General features: G+C 36.6%; 1 protein-coding gene across 8 annotated transcripts in view; it reads right to left on the bottom strand.

Moving 5' to 3' along the window:
* Positions 1-17,107, bottom strand: part of LOC129742602 (probable G-protein coupled receptor CG31760) — a 240,525-nt gene that overhangs the window by 155,569 nt on the left and 67,849 nt on the right. For 7 of the 8 annotated variants that reach the window (XM_055734523.1, XM_055734525.1, XM_055734521.1 and 4 more), the window contains one exon: positions 5,935-5,984. The gene's annotated coding sequence lies outside the window, so the exon portion shown is untranslated. Of the gene's footprint in view, positions 1-680; positions 826-5,934; positions 5,985-17,107 lie in introns of all 8 variants that reach the window. The other variant, XM_055734522.1, reaches the window with a different exon arrangement.

Raw genomic sequence — 17,107 nt, 5'->3', positions numbered from 1 at the left:
AATATGATTTATTGCATTGAGTGATTATTTCCCACTTAAATAAAAAATAAAGGTCCCATAAAAAATCAGCATCAAATTTGACAAAACTCAAAGCAATTTTCAAGAAAATTACATAACAAACAGTTTTTGACGATAACAGAATAACAATAACAAACAATCTTATATATAAAAATGGAGGCGTTTTCTTTGTAACAACATCACGTATGAATGGTCGGTCGGAATGAAGTGAAATTTGGTATCCGAGGGTTTTTTGGGCCAGAGATGGTTTGTATAATAGTTTCAAGAATCTCACTTTTGATGAAAGAGGGGTCCCCATACAAAATTATCTCTTTACATCTTCATCTTATATATAAAAATGAAGTCGTTTTCTTTGTAACAACATCACGTATGAATGGTCGGTCGAAATGAAGTGAAATTTGGTAACCGAGGGTTTTTCGGGTCAGAGATGGTTTGTATAATAGTTTCAAGAATCTCACTTTTTATGGAAGGGGAGCTCCTAAACAAAATCAACTAGAAACGGGACAAAACTCGAACAACTTAAAGACGATTTTCATGAAAACTGATTCACGAGCACGGAAACTTATGAACTGTAAACATTTTCCAACGATTTATTTGGTTAGTGGTAAAACGAAGTTTACCGGGTCAGCTAGTTTTATTATAAAACGCCAAAACAAAATTACCTTGTAGTTACCGGTAGTTTTCAATTGGAGCCGTCTTCACCTCCATTCTGTTTGGTTGCTGCTGGTGAACCGTGGTTCGGAAAAAAATTATTCCTGGGATCTAGCCACATTTTCGTTGTTCATCTACTTCGCGTTCCAGGCCGATCTGTTCCGAGAATAATTGTTAAAATCTAAGTGAATAAATGAAAATAACCTTAAAATTATTAAAGCCATTGAACAAAACATTGTACGCCTTGGAATGGAATATTTTTGCCAACATCTAAAACTACACTTCCTGAAGCATAATTGGGCTTTTCTTAAAAAATGTGTAAAATTGACGCTACCAAATGACCCATTATTTGACAGATAATGGACTTTCGCAATAACGGGTCATTTTTACAATTTTTAGGGGTTCCACAAAATGAGTGTGTATTTTTCTTGTTCTTTTAATTTTTCCAACAATACTTGGATTCTTTTTTTTTTTATTTTATCAGTTTTATATTGTAATTCATATTAATTTGAACTTCCGAACTTTTTTATCCTTTTATTTCAATAACTGGAAGAGTTTCAATACAGAAATTTTGTTTTTATGGTTATTTGAGATCCTTCCCTCCTTCCAATCAGGAAAAAGAAGGGAAGGGTGCCTTTTCATACAATATTTGGATTTCATTTTATTTTCAAAAATATAACATAATGATATTTTACATAATTTGCAAGTTTTTAAATTTTAACGAACGAATTTTAAAATGAACGAAGTTGTTTAAAAAGAATTCAAGTTACGAATGGTTGAAGTTGTTGTTAAAGTATAGTTTCAATGATGGCGTTGATTTGATTCGGCGTTTTTTATGATTTCGGAACGATCTTACTATCTTTCTGATGTTATCCAAATTTTTCAATATTAAAACTAGAGCCCACTTCAATGCACTTCTTACAAACGATATGAAGTTTCCAAAACCCAATCGGAAAACATTGAAAAATGGGTGACGGAATTAACAAATAATGTGTCAAATACTGTACAATTTTGATAATTCATAATTTAAAATTGTGTTTGTTTTTTTATTCAGTGACGGTAACCTTTTTTGTAAAATTATGTGAGACCCTCAGAGCAAAAGGGGTATTAGTGCAAAAATGATCGATTATGAATAAATAATTTCAAAAGGTTATGTTAAATTTTGGTAAATTTTTCAGATTTTTCAAATTATATTCACATACTTTTACGATCGAAAGACAATATGAATGTTCACAAAATTTATGGAAAATGGCCAAACACAACAATTCAAAAGCGTGTTTTCTCGAAATTAGTTTTTATACACTTTTACTCATTTGACGTATATCAAAGATTTTCAGATCATTGTTTTGAATCTAGTTTTTTGTAAATTCAGATATAGTAATCCAAATGATATATGCTGGCCAAGAAAAAGTTCCACAACATGGTTTTTCCCAAAAGACCTTTGCGGGCCACAAAAAGTTGGTCGCGGGCCACATATGGCCGTTTTTGCCGGACGACTGTCCTGCAAAACAGGTGCTCGCTACGAATCCGGTAGGCGCAAGACGAGCGGGGCGCAACGAGCGAGGTGGTTAGACCAAGTGGAGCGTGATCTGGCGAACGTGGGGTGCCCGAGAAATTGGAGAACGGTTGCCATGGACCGAGAGAATTATAGGAATTATGTTCGTCAAGTTATGTCTTGAGACGGTATACTATGTAAATTAAATAAATAAATAAATAAATCGTTTTTGCCGGATGCCATTTTGTCTGTTGTCCTTAGCAAGTGAGCTATGCGGGTCCTTTTTAGTAATTCAGTTTTTTGTGTTAAATTAGAGCACCTTTTGGCAAAAATTTTCGAACGTAAGTTATTTGTGGCTGTATAATCAATCAATTGTGAAAAAAGTGAACAGTTTGACGGTTCTGTTGCGGAAAAAATGACAATTTTGTTGTGCACGACCATTGGTACACTTGATTTTTGAATGTTTCTATTGCCGCGTTTTCTAGTATTTATCAGCAGTTAAACGTAGAGAAGTTCCTCAAAAGTTCACAAAGGTTGCATAAGATTCACAGGCAAGCTTTCCAATCAATGTTTTCCATCATATAACCGGCTGAAATAACACAATTTTTAGAAACAATATCAGAAGAAACGATTATCTAATGAAAATGGCTTGACTAAGTGTTGGAAATTTGAGGTTAGATAGCAATTCGGATGTGTTCAGTTTTAGTTGGTCAATTTCCCCGTGGATTTTCAGACAGCTCGCCGAATTTGTGATGATTTATCGAAATCGTTCAATTGTTCCAAAACATCTTCCGGCAAAATAATGCTCCGTAAAAATGGCGTCTCATACTAATTCAGCACCAGACTAGTTTCACAAACAATGGAGACAATTCGGTGTTCGATGTGTGAATCACAAAAAGCCTAACCTGAGAATATTCACAATGAGCCTGAGAGCCATGTAATTTTTTATTTTTTATTTACATAGTATACCGTCTCACGACATAACTTGACGAACATAATTCCTATAATTCACTCGGTCCATGGCAACCGTTCTCCAATTCCTCGGGCACCCCACGTTCGCCAGATCACGCTCCACTTGGTCTAACCACCTCGCTCGTTGCGCCCCCGCTCGTCTTGTTCCTACCGGATTCGTAGCGAACACCTGTTTTGCAGGACAGTCGTCCGGCATTCTCGCAACATGTCCCGCCCAGCGTATCCGGCCAGCTTTCACCACCTTCTGGATACTGGGTTCACCGTAGAGTCGCGCGAGCTCGTGGTTCATCCTTCGCCTCCACACTCCGTTCTCCTGTACGCCGCCAAAGATGGTTCTTAACACTCGTCGCTCGAATACTCCGAGTGTACGCAGGTCCTCCTCGAGCAATATCCATGTCTCGTGCCCGTAGAGAACAACCGGTCTAATGAGCGTCATATACAGGTTACACTTCGTGCGAGGGCTAAGTCTTCTCGACCGCAATTGCTTGTGGAGTCCATAGTAGGCACGACTTCCGCTGATAATTCGCCTCCGGATCTCACGGCTGGTGTCATTGTCTGCAGTCACCAGTGAGCCGAGATAGACAAAGTCTTCGACTATCTCCAGCTCGTCGCCGTCGATCGTGACCTTGTTATTACTGGACAAGCGGGTTCGGTCGGTCTCGGATCCGCAGGCCAGCATGTACTTCGTCTTGGACGTATTAATCATCAACCCAATCCTTCCTGCTTCGCGTTTCAGTTTGCGGTAGATCTCCTCCACCGCCGCAGATGATCTGCCGACTATATCAATGTCATCGGCAAAGCAGATAAGTTGACTGGATCTGTTGAAAATCGTGCCCCGCATTTCGCCCACCGCTCGTCGAATAACACCTTCTAGCGCCACGTTGAACATCATGCAGAATAGACCATCACCTTGTCGAAGCCCCCTGCGCGATTCGAATGAACTCGACAATTCACCCGAAATCCGCACACAGCACTGCGTTCCATCCATCGTCGCCTTGATCAGTCTATCAGCTTCCCGGAAAAGCCGTTTTCGTCCATGATTTTCCATAGCTCGTTACGGTCGATCGTGTCGTATGCGGCTTTGAAGTCGATGAATAGATGATGCGTAGGGACTTGGTGTTCAGAGCCATGTAAACAACATTTTAAACTGTTTGGATACCTTATTTACTGTTGAAAGTTTCAACTTGAAACCCTAATTAAGACGTGCGCGGTCATTGGTACACTTGTGAGCGGCGATTGGAACAAGCAACATATGCGTGCGCGGCTATTGGTACACCGACACTTATTACAAAATCCCGTTTTTTGTGGTTGCAATGAATAATTTCTCGTTTTTAAATTTTTCCCTTAAAGTACGTAAGTTTTACTACATGTCAGTGCTTTTCTTTCCAGAATCGCACAAAACATAATTTTTGTACGGCACAAAGAACATCCATCAAAGCTTAAATGCGCGGCCATTGGTGCTTTCACGGTAATTCTGTTATCATTTTTTACGGTCGTTTTATGCATTTTTAAATCATTTGGCATTAACTTTTAAGAAGGAGATTTTCCCTACTTTGATTTTTGAAAGGGAGAGAGACAGAATTCACTTTGTCATTTTCCCATAACTTGGTCAGATGTCGTTCGATCATTGTTTTTTTCAAAGCTAGGCAACCTTTAGTGAGCATTCTGGACACATTCCGCTTGGTCTACAGGGTGACAAAAAAGTCCGGTCACACAGGAAAATCTCAATATTTCAAAAAATAAGAAGAAAATCTTAATCTGGCTTTCAAAGCTTTATTCAGTAACTCATGAAGATACTTTACAGACAATATCTCGGAATTACACCACCTTTCTCTGATCTTTCGTGTCAAATCGCTTGAATTGCTCCAAATTTGTTATTTTATAGTCGTTCAGCTTCGACATCATGTATCCTCACACGAAATAATCCAGTGGATTCAGATCCGAAGACGACGAAGGCCATCTATTCTTCGAAATGAAATCGGTCAAGTTTTACTCACATCACGCCTGAACAACCTTTCGGGGTGGGATGGGGCGCCATCTTGCTGGAAGCAGTAGTAATCGTCTTCAAACAATAGTTCAGCTAGAGGCAGAACATTTTTCTTCAGAACCGTGTCCAGGTAGTACGCTGCGTTGATTTTGACCCCTTTATCGATAAAAATAAGATGCAGTTTACCTCTCTTCCAAATGGCTCCCCAAACCATCACTGGCGTCTTATTTTGGAACCGAGAAACGTTCAACTTGTTCGCAGGAGCTTGCTGGAGGCTCACACTCCAAACTCTATCATTTTGGCGATTGACTGTTTGCTCCAAAACGAACAGCTTCTCGTCCGAAAAATAATCTCGTCATCTGCGCGCCAACCGAGCAGCGAAAACAGCTGTTCTTAACTCTGCCATGGCTCACAACTCAATGTAAACAAACTGCACAGAAACGAAACTCTGCCACTTTGTGCAGCAAAGTTAACCTTTTCATTTGACATATAGATGGCACCAGAGAGATGCAACGTGTAGGCTACAGGCGACCCCAAAAAATTGTGACATGACTTTTTTGTCACCCTGTGAAATGCCATCCCAATTTTGATGGGATTGTGATATAGCTCTGTTGGCAAATCAGTTGCTTTCTGAGCCGATGTCCGTGAGTTCGAGCCCAAGAGTAAACATCGATCACAGTTGTACCGGATAAGTTTTTCAATGACTTGTCCGCCAACTTCATCGTTGATATAAGTCGCGAATGACATAAAGATGTTAAAACGACTATAATCGAAACAAAAAAAAAATCCAAATTTTGATCATTAATCTTACCATTTATGGAATAGTTTTGAAATGCCAGCTCAATCCAATTGATTTATTATCTGAAAAAAGGAAAAAAAAACAAGTTTTTATGAGTAAAGTTGAATGTTTTCACTTGACATGATATCTTTTCGAGATAGAAACGAATAAATTTTCAGACAAATGAATATACCTGTACTTTTAAAAAAAGATTAATTAATTAAATGTTTGAAATATACATACTTAAAGTAATATCTAAGGGTCTGCCCATGGATAACTCCAAGTAGGCTTTGTACAAAAGTGACATTGGTTTCGCAACCTCATAAGAATTTGTTCCCTATTCGTTAATCGTATTTCAAACAGCAAACAAAACCTACATATATGTTTGCCAAAATTTGCAGAAATCGTTTTAGTACTAGACTACCTTCATACCACCATTTCTTAAGTTGGTAAGAAAAGAATTTAAGAGAACACTATCATTCTTCCCAAACTCGTATTCAAATGACGAAATGCTACAAAAATTGAGAAATAAAACTTCATAGCTCTGTTAAACATTTACAGGTTTGAATCATTCGACAAAATGAACACCAGTCTTGACATCGCTTTAATTGAGCTAAATCTTCGAAGGTTGCAAGCTGTTCAAATAAAACTGTTTTCAACTCTGCGAAATGTGTTTTAGATTTTATTGTCACTATCGTTTTGTCTTTCCTAGCAATTGTAACAATGAAGAAATCTATTTTATTCACAGGAATATTGATAGTTTTGCTTGGCGTGAAAACAGTAACTTGTGATTCACCAATTTTTACCTTGGTGAGTTTTCCATTTAAAATATTTCACGACTTTTCAGCGGTATTCTAAATTGCAATTTATTACAGGCAACGTCATGCCAGAAATGTCTTTCGATAGGAGCAACTACTTGCATTGAGCCACCGAAAATGCTTGAAGGTTGGTTCATTTGCGATAAACAGGTAAATTTTGTGTTAATTCATCAGAAAAGAGAATTCAAATTAAATAATTTAAATCAAATATTTTCTCCATACAGGGAAGTATTGTTGACCAGAAGACATGCGCTGCCAATGCAGATGGAAACGAATTTATATTTTCTGCCGGCCCAGTTCCAATTTGTTACTTGAAATCTCAAATGATTATACCATAATCTCAATTGTTCTTATCGAAATCGAGTATTGTTTTCTGAGATATCCAATTATGATAAAAATACTTTCAAAGAGCAAAATTTGAAGTGATTAGTGTTGTGTGACTTCTTGTTTGCAAGTGTCTAGTTAATTTCGAAGAACTCGATGCATTTCCATTTATGTAACACAAATCTCATAGCTCAATTTAATTAATCAAGTAATCGAATCATATTATACCGAGTCCAAGTAATTACCGTCAGTTCTGGCAATCAAAACAGATGAGCAGAAAATTTGCATAACACTGAACTGAATAAAACCAGCTTAATGGTGTCAATGGTGTGTCACTTAATCCAAAACCGAGTGTGACCCAACCGGTTGTTCAACCGGTTTGGGATGCAGTTTTTGGCAATTTTATTTATTCGAATCAAAGAATTCCGTCTGATCAGCGAGTTTATGCAACCGAATTATTCTACCAGCTCGCAGAGGATGCGAATGGAGGGATATAAAAAAAATTAATACTGTTGATGGTGAAAGTAACTGTTTTGGAAATACTGGTTGTAAGCAAGATTTGAGGTAGGTCAGAGTTTACAAGTTTATCATCAAGTCCAAAAATGTTTAAATCTGTTTACAGAGAATTGACTGAATCAGCATTTAATGTAGGATTCAGCATATTAGTTATCGAAATTTTAGAATCACTTCCTAAACTTTTGATAGCTTTTATCATTTTTGAGAACTATCGATTTTTTTTTAAATATGTCTTTATTTGTATCAATTCACCATTACATTTATATTACATTATTACATTAAATTAGGTGTTCAACTCAATAATGAACTGTTCAGACCCCTATAGTTTACAAGATAATAAAAATTTATTTATAAAAATTAAATTTGCTTAGCGCAATCAAGTATTTAATGAAGGAGAACATCCTGTAATGGCAAAACTATTTTAAATTTAAAACTAAAAACTATACTAAAATTAAACTAATTTTAAAGAGAACGAATCTCTGCGATGGAAGACTGCATCGATTTGCCTCTGAAGTTGGAGATGATTTTGTTGGCCATCTCTTCGATCGATTCAATGCCCGCAATCCGATGAAGATCTTCGGTGCTATGCCAAGGTGGAAGCCAGAAAATCATTTTCAGAACCTTGTTCTGAATCCTCTGGATGGCTTTCTTCCTCGTCGCGCAGCAGCCAGACCAAATCGGAACTGCATACATTATCGCTGGTCGGAACACCTTTTTATAGATGAGTAACTTATTCCTCAGACAAAGCTTTGATTTCCTGTTGATGAGAGAATAAAGAGATTTAGAGTATTTATTACATTTTGATTGAATATCTTTAATATGATTTTTGAAAGTAAGATTCCGATCAAGTGTGAGTCCCAAGTACTTCACGTGATCAGACCATTCTAATGAAACCCCATTAAAAGTTATGGAATGATTTTCATAAGGTTTTCAAAAATTTGCTCTTGGTTTATGGGGAAAAAAATAAGTTGAGTTTTGGAAGCGTTAGGAGAAATTTTCCACATTTTCACATTCAAAAAGGAATTTAAATTTTGTTGCAATCTACTACGTACCACCCGTAAATTTCGACCTTTGGCTGAAAGCAAAGTATCATCAGCAAATAATCTTCTACCTTTTCCTTCTGATACATCAGGAAGATCAGAAGTAAAAATATTGTATAAAATTGGCCCAAGTATACTGCCCTGAAGGACACCAGCTCTAATGGGAGTCCTTTCAGAGCATGAATTTTGATAGCTTACTTGTAAGGTTCGGCTAGTTAAATAATTTTGAATAATTTTGGTGAGATATACAGGAAAATCAAATCGAGCTAATTTAGCTACTAAACCCTTGTGCCAAACACTTTCAAAAGCTTTTTCAATATCAAGAAGAGCAACACCAGTTGAATATCCTTCAGATTTGCTAGCGTTAATCATATTAGTTACACTCAAAAGTTGATGTGTAGTAGAATGTCCATGACGAAAACCAAATTGTTCATCAGGGAAAATAGAATTCTGATTAATGTGGATCATCATTCTATTCAAAATAACTCTCTCAAATAGTTTACATAAAGAAGGAAGCAAACTAATTGGTCGATAAGTTGAAGGCTCTGAAGCACTTTTTTCAGGTTTCAAAATTGGAGTTACTTTGGCATTTTTCCATTTATTGCGAAAATAAGTCAAGTGAAAACATTTATTAAAGATTTTAACTAAAAAATTTAAAGTTCTTTCAGGCAACTTTTTAATAAGAATATAGAAAATCCTATCTTGCCCCGTAGCTTTCATAATTTTAAATTTTTTGAAAATCATTTTAAGTTCATCAACATTTTTCTCACAAGAACTTTCAAATACATTTTGCTTAGAAAGAATATCATCAAATTCAAGGGAAATTTGAGCATCAATTGGAATAGAAACGTTTTAATTAAAATTATGAGCAGACTCAAACTGTTGGGCTTATTTTTGAACTTTTTCTGCGTTAGTTAAAAGAAATTTATCCCCATCTTTCAAAGTAGGAATTGGCTTCTGGGGCTTTTTCAGAATTTTAAATAATTTCCAAAATGGCTTTGAGTATGGTTTCATGTCCTCTACTGCTTTAGGAAAATTTTCATTACTGATGAAATTTATACGACGTTTGATCTCTTTTTTAAGGTCGCAATAAATGAATTTCAAATAAAGATCCCTAGTACGTTGATATTGGCGTCGACGAAATGTTTTTCATTCGTATCAACTGAAGATCATCATCGATTAAAGGTTGATTGAATTTACGTTTAACTTTAAGTATTTCTACAGCTAAATCAATATCTTCTTTTGAATTCAGTGGAACGTTTACATCCAAATTACGTTCAATAAAACTCCCATATCGCTCCCAGTCAGCTTTTTGAAAGTTAAAAGTTGATTTTAAAGGGTTTTCAATGGGACTTTGGGATAAAGAAAAAGTTACTGGAAGGTGGTCTGAATCGAGGTCCGCATGAGTAACTAATTGACTACAATGCTCGCCTAAATCCGATAGAACCAAATCAATTGTGGAGGGATTTCTAATTGAAGAAAAACAAGTATGACTATTAGGATATTCAACTGTATAGTAACCTGCAGAGCAGTCATTAAATAAAATGTTCCCATTTGAATTTGATGAAATATTATTCCAAGATCGGTGTTTTGCATTAAAGTCACCAATAATAAAAAAAATATATTTATTTCTGGTGAGTTTTTGTAAATCTCCCTTCAAAAAAATTTTCTGTTCACCGCTACATTGAAAAGGCAAATATGCGGCAACAATTATAATTTTCCCCATAGACGTTTCTTATTCAATTCCAATTGTTTCTAAGACTTTTGTATTGAAAGAAGGAAGAAGTCTAAATTTGAGACGACTATTGATGACAATAGCTACACTTTCCACCTTGTCGATCAAGTCGATCGTTTCGTAAAATTATAAAGAAAGCATTGCTTTTCAAGTTATTGTCTGGCTTCAAAAAAGTTTCAGTGATGGCAGCAATATGTATGTTTTGAATTTTCAAAAATAAAAAGAACTCATCTTGGTTAGCCAGCAAAGATCTAGCGTTCCAATTCATAATATTTAAACATCTATTTGGATCCATGAGGGAATCGTAAAGTCATAATAATTTTGTTAGCATAATTAAAAGAAGTTTAGAAAGCTTCAAACATTGAATTTGCTTTCAACATAAGTTGCATCATTTCCATCAAATTTTGATGCAAAAATTTTAATTTTTCCTCAGTAATCTCACCCAAATCAACAAAATTGTTAGGATCAGAAGATGAAGGAGAAGAACAGGTATTTGAATTTTAATTTCGGGGATTTTCCCAAGCCTTCGTATGAACGTTGAGACTTGGTTTTTTCCCATTTTTATTAGTTAAACCTGAAGAGGGAAACCCATTTTCAACCACCTCTGAGAACGTTAAACATCGAGTCTGTGGCGCAGAATCAGCACAGGTAACATTAAAATCACTTCGGGTATTACCCAGACGTGATTCTAATGAAGGCCAAGGCTGATCGCGAACAGGCAGGTTGTTTGCCGGCCTGACGTGTGAAGATGAAAAAGAGGAAGGAGGAGAAGAAACTTTTGGGATTTTTCCTAGAAGCAATAATTTTTGCCCTAACGGGATAGTCTATAAAATTCGAGGAATGATTACCTGCGCAGTTCGCACACTTGAAAAATTCTGTTTGTGGTTTATCACCACCAAAAAGGCATTTAGATTTTTCATGATCGAATGAGCCGCAAAGCATGCATCTGTCATTCATTCTACAACTTTTAGTGCCATGACAAAAAGCTTGACAACGACGACATTGCGTAATATTTCGAAGAAAATTGGTAGGAGATTTTCGAAAGGGTTTAAATTTGACTCGACAATGAAACATAAGACGAGCCTTTTCAAGAATTTGCAAATTATTAACCTGATCCTTTTTAAAATGGATCAAATAAAGCTCAGGAGCAAAACCAACACTTCTTATATTATTCGTGTTGGTTCTTTTCCTAATTTGAATTACTTGAATTGGAGAAAAACCTAACAAAGAATTTAATTCAGTTGTGATCTCATCCGGTGTCTGAACGCCGGTGAGACCACGAAGTACAACTTTAAAAGGACGATCACTTCTAGTATCGTACGTAAAAAATTGGTGTTTTTTATTATTCAAATAATTTAAGATTTTTTGAAAATCATTAAAAGATTCCGCCAAAATACGAGCAGTTCCCCTTCGACCGATCTGAAAAGAATTCTTCACATCCTTGACGGAAGTGACGATTTCTTTTCGAAAGGCATTGAAGTCAGGAATCGTGACCGTAATTGGTGGAACCTTTTCGTTTTTTAGAGTATAAGAAGAAGGTTTCTTAGTACTCTTATCAGAATTAAATATGAATATTTCCTCATCACCGATGTTATGAAAGACATCGAATGAATTGGAAACTTCAACTTTTTTGGGCGATGGACCTGAATTAGGTTCGGCAATCCGTTTTCTTCCGGCTATTGAGCCGGCCGATGACTTCCGCGTGCTGCAAAAAAAAGAGAAAAATATGAATAAAACAAAATTAAAATCATTTAAGCAAAGTGCTGATTGAAAAACAGGTAAGGATAAAATAAATAATGTAAAATGTTCCTACAGGTACACAGCATCGTGTTGACGGCTCAACGGTACAGATGGAAGTGGAATTTTCCGATCCTTGGTATGAACCTGCCGATCGATAGTATGCATCTCACGGAAACGTTTGAGAACGCTGCACACGGTTGATTAGACCATTTTTAACGATTTGGCGATTTTCGAACCCGACCACGTCGGGTTTTTGACGTGGGTGTTCAAAATTAATTTTTTTCTCGCGGCTTCCACCACGTGTAACTTTTTTCAAACAAAGCGAATCATTATGAAATTTTTAGCATCAATAGAGGAAATATTTCAAAACCAATTACTGTCAAAACATTTCAGATCCGACAACTAGTGTAATGGTGTAATTAACAGTACGTCCAGATTTAAGATGATCCATGCTTTATCACAAATGAAGTGAAAAACTTTCTCGTTTAGAAAAAAAATTAAACGCAGCTAAACAACATGTTAAATATGCTTTAAACTGAGGCTTGCAATGAAGCGAAAATTCCAAACAAAATTGTTGATCTTTTAATACAGATCCGCAGTATTGAGTTCCATCACTCCCCTCTTAATCCGTTTAAATTGATTGGGTTTCGTGCTTGAAAAATTGCTTTACGATATGTCACAAGATGTGTCCATCAATTTGAAAATGTGCTGAATCATGTTTACGGATTCGTTTTTTTTCCGCGCACCCTCAGCGCTCCAGTTTCAGATTCAGTGAAAGTTATGCCTGCACCCCAATTCTACATATAAAAGAACCCAGGTTTAAGTTTCAACCATTCATACCTCAAAAACAGCTGATTTCGTTTGGTTCCTCGGTTATTGTTTCATTCTTGTCTGTTCTGTAGATTTTTGCTAAAAGAAAACATGAAACCCAGCGCGTTTGTTTTGTTCGTAGTGGTTGTTCTGGCTTGTTTTTGCTATACTCACGCTCTTACAGCTTACGTTGCGGTAAGTAAAGTTTGGGAATACAGTTTACGGCTTTTGTTTGGTAAATTTTACATTCATTCTACAGGCAATGTCTTGCGCGACCTGTAGAAAAGTAGGAGCTACTTCTTGTACCCCCGGAACTGGTATTTTCGGTGGCTATCAGATCTGTAATGGCCAGGTAAGATGAATGAAATAAGAACTTTTCCAAGTTTGTGAAGATTTGTGCTTAAAAACTCTAGCAGCAATGACACAGTTATTTCACCAATTTTATTTTTAAGAAAATTCAGGCAGTAAAATTATAAAATGTTAAATTCTAAACAATGTATTTTTGTATCGTTTCAGACGAAAGTAACCGATTGTAACACTTGCTTTCTGTATTCCGCGAATCAACTGCCCAAGACGAGCTGCACCATTTCCAGCACGTACTTCATTTGTAAACTTAATTCCTAAATAATTAGGAAGTAGTTTTTAAAGTGATGTTTTTCGTTTTACTAAGAAATATATTGAATGGTTTGAATGTTGATAAACTTTCACTAATTGGTAACGGCAGGTGCTTTTGCTTTTATTTGTGAAAATTCCTTCGTTACATAAACAAATGAATACAACCACACAACCATTTGCCAAGGAAAAAGTCCTTCGTGGAAATCTATAATTAGTCCCTTAGCAATTGGTTGTTTCATACATTTTCAAATACAACAATGGGTTTGGATAAGGTCGCCAGCAGATCGTAGCCTGGAGGATAACACCTATGTCTTCTGATCCAACGGCCATGAGATAGAATCCCGGTCGTAAAATAACCTGGCACACATATAATAGCGCCAGCACTAAATTTTACTTCGGAAGTCCGGACTTCCGACTTCCGAAAGATTTCCGACAAGGAAAAGTGAAGTCGAAAGATTTGTCGGAAGTCTGTTTTGTTGCCCGTTCACCAGCGACATTTCTAAAAAAATTATTCAAATCCACAATAGTATGATGATGGTTGACGGTATTAGCATTAATAGGACGCCTCAGCGTAGAATTGTACGCCTTAATGATGCAGCACATGCATGAGGATGGATCTTTTCAAGGGAACTTAAATTGCAATTGGAGATCCTACTTATACCGTATTTGTTTTCTCCCCTCGATCAGTGTTCCACCGTTCCCGACAAAATCAAATGACATTTTGGTGCTTATGTTTTAATGATTGATATGGAAGATTTTAGCGTCATGAACTGGAATTTTTAGTCAAATTTGGAATGACACTTTTATTCTTTTATTTTTGATAATATGGAGTTTTAAATTGTGTCAGTTTGAGTGAAATCAATCATTAATAACTGATAAATCGATTAGAAGAAATCTGATTCTGATTTCATTACTATAAAGGGTGATACGGTCAAAATTTGGTCAATATCAACTTGACGTATTTCCTTCAATTTTGCATTTAAAAAACATGAACACCCCTCATTTTGAAGGGGTGAGTGTGTGTGTAGAATATTGCTCCTATTTTGATTTTGGAATTCACTCTTCAGTTGTCAAAATGCCGTCCAAGGAAGAAGAGCAGCGTATCAAAATTTTGCTTGCGCATCGAGAAAATCCGAGCTACTCACACGCAAAGCTGGCAAAATCGCTAAAAGTTGCCAAATCAACCGTTACAAATGTAATTAAAGTGTTCGGGTTACGTTTGTCGACAGCCAGGAAGTCTGGATCGGGGGGAAATCGAATACCGGAAGCTGCTGAGACGAAAAGAGAGTTGCCGGTATTTTCAATGTGAAACCCTAACCTCTCTCTCCGAGATGCCGCAAATAAGCTGGGTGTATCGTCTACAACCGTGCATCGAGCCAAAAAACGAGCCGGACTATCGACTTACAAGAAGGTAGTGACTCCAAATCGAGATGATAAACAAAATACGACGGTCAAAGCGCGACCCCGGAGGCTGTACTCGACGATGCTGACAAAGTTGGACTGCGTGGTAATGGACGACGAAACCTACGTCAAAGCCGACTACAAGCAGCTTCCGGGACAGGAGTTTTATACGGCAAAAGGAAGGGGAAAGGTAGCTGATATTTTCAAGCACATGAAACTGTCAAAGTTTGCGAAGAAATATCTGGTTTGGCAAGCCATGTGTACCTGTGGCTTGAAAAGCAGCATTTTCATAGCTTCCGGGACTGTCAACCAAGAAATTTACGTGAAAGAGTGTTTGAATAAACGTCTGCTGCCTTTCCTGAAGAAACACGGTTGTTCCGTACTGTTTTGGCCGGATTTGGCATCTTGCCATTATGGTAAAAAGGTCATGGAGTGGTACTCCGCCAACAACGTGCAGGTGGTTCCCAAGGACAAGAACCCTCCCAACACGCCAGAGCTCTGCCCAATTGAGAAATACTGGGCTATTGTCAAGCGGAACCTAAAGAAGACCAAAAATACTGCTAAGGACGAGCAGCAGTTCAAGGCAAACTGGCTTTCTCCGGCGAAGAAGGTGGACAAGGTGGCTGTACAAAATCTGATGGTAGGAGTTAAGCGTAAGGCCAGGCTATTCGGATTTGGAAAACGCGGAAGCCTAACTGAATATTTTTCCTGAACTTTATACTAATTAAACTTGAAAAAGAAATATAATTTGATTTTTTAAATAAACGATTTCACCGATTTACACGCGTTTTCCCTTGACCAAATTTTGACCGTATGATCCTTTAAGATTGAATGTTTAAAATTATTTTAGTGTCCACTCAGGAGGAGCAAATGCCTAAGTAGCTCTAAATGTCTAGAAAACTAATAAATTTTGGTATTTTAAAACTAAAACTCGCCGAAAAAGTCGAATAAAACCCAATAGCAAACATTCTCCTCAAAATGGGCGGTGATCCTGGACGGTGGATTCTATTCTGAATCCTATTCCTGGATCCTGAACCCTGATGATATTGTCGGAATTTTACGAATCTCATTTCAAAGATTTACTAAGGCAAGTCTGTCGCTCACAAGAATAGATCAATGACTGACTTTGTTTTGTTTGTTTGCCTAGTTTTGCCAAAATAGCAAACGTTGCCATAGAAATTTATTCTATTTTATTTACCTTCAGAGTTGCCGAATGCAACTATTATTTTTTTTTATTTTTTATTAAATTTGATAGATTTTCTGCATATCCTTCATTTCATCCCTACACATATCTTGACATTTATTCCCGATTCCGAATTATAGTTATAGCCTAAGCTCAAATTTTGATATTGATTCCGGATCGTGGATCATATTCCTTATCCATGGACCTGATGGATCATCTTGATCCTGCATTTCAATCATGAAATTTCACCTGACCCCGTCCCCTGGTTCACAAGCATGATCCCAAGTCAAAATAAGGATAATATTCGAAACGCCTTATTTTTATACAAAAAAAAAACAAACAAACTTTGAAAGCTTGAACTTTAATTCAACATGTATAAGAAATATTATTGACAGCTTAAAGAAACCCACGATTCTACTTCCAGAAATTTTTCAAAAATTTGTGGAAGCAAATTGGCTTTAAGATAGCAAAAGCAGGAGATTAAAAATTGGGTATTTGTTTTTATCTGTAACCGAAGAGTCTCGTTTTTAAATTATTTCTAAATCCTGCATTTTGAATCATTCTATTAATTTTTTTTTGTTTCGATTATAGTCGTTTTACCATCTTTATGGCAATCGCGACTTTATCAACGTTACAGTTGGCGGATCGTTATTGAAAAACTTATCCGGTACAACTGCGTTCGATGTTTACTCTTGGGCTCGAACTCGCGGACATCTGCTCAGGAGACAACAGACTTGCCAACTGAGCTATATCACAAGCCCATTCTATTAAATAAAGACTTCAAATGTGAAGTTAAAAGTAGAATTTAAAAAAAAAATCAGGTGATTTATGAAACTTCAGATTTGACAAAAGCTTCTTAGATGTTATTTTTTTATTGGATTAGGGAAATAGACTTATTTATCCAAAGAATATTCAAACATTTCCAGCTATCCGAGTATGTTCTAGCTCCCGAGCTATGTACTCCAAAAAAAATCCGTAAAAACATTTCAAAGTCAGAGGTTAATTAAAATATTTTCACACACGA

Source organism: Uranotaenia lowii, chromosome 2 (assembly GCF_029784155.1).
Source record: "Uranotaenia lowii strain MFRU-FL chromosome 2, ASM2978415v1, whole genome shotgun sequence".
NCBI classification, from domain to species: Eukaryota; Metazoa; Arthropoda; class Insecta; order Diptera; family Culicidae; genus Uranotaenia; species Uranotaenia lowii.
The sequence above is the reverse complement of the archived record's forward strand: the minus strand, read 5'-3'. Positions and strand labels throughout refer to the sequence as shown.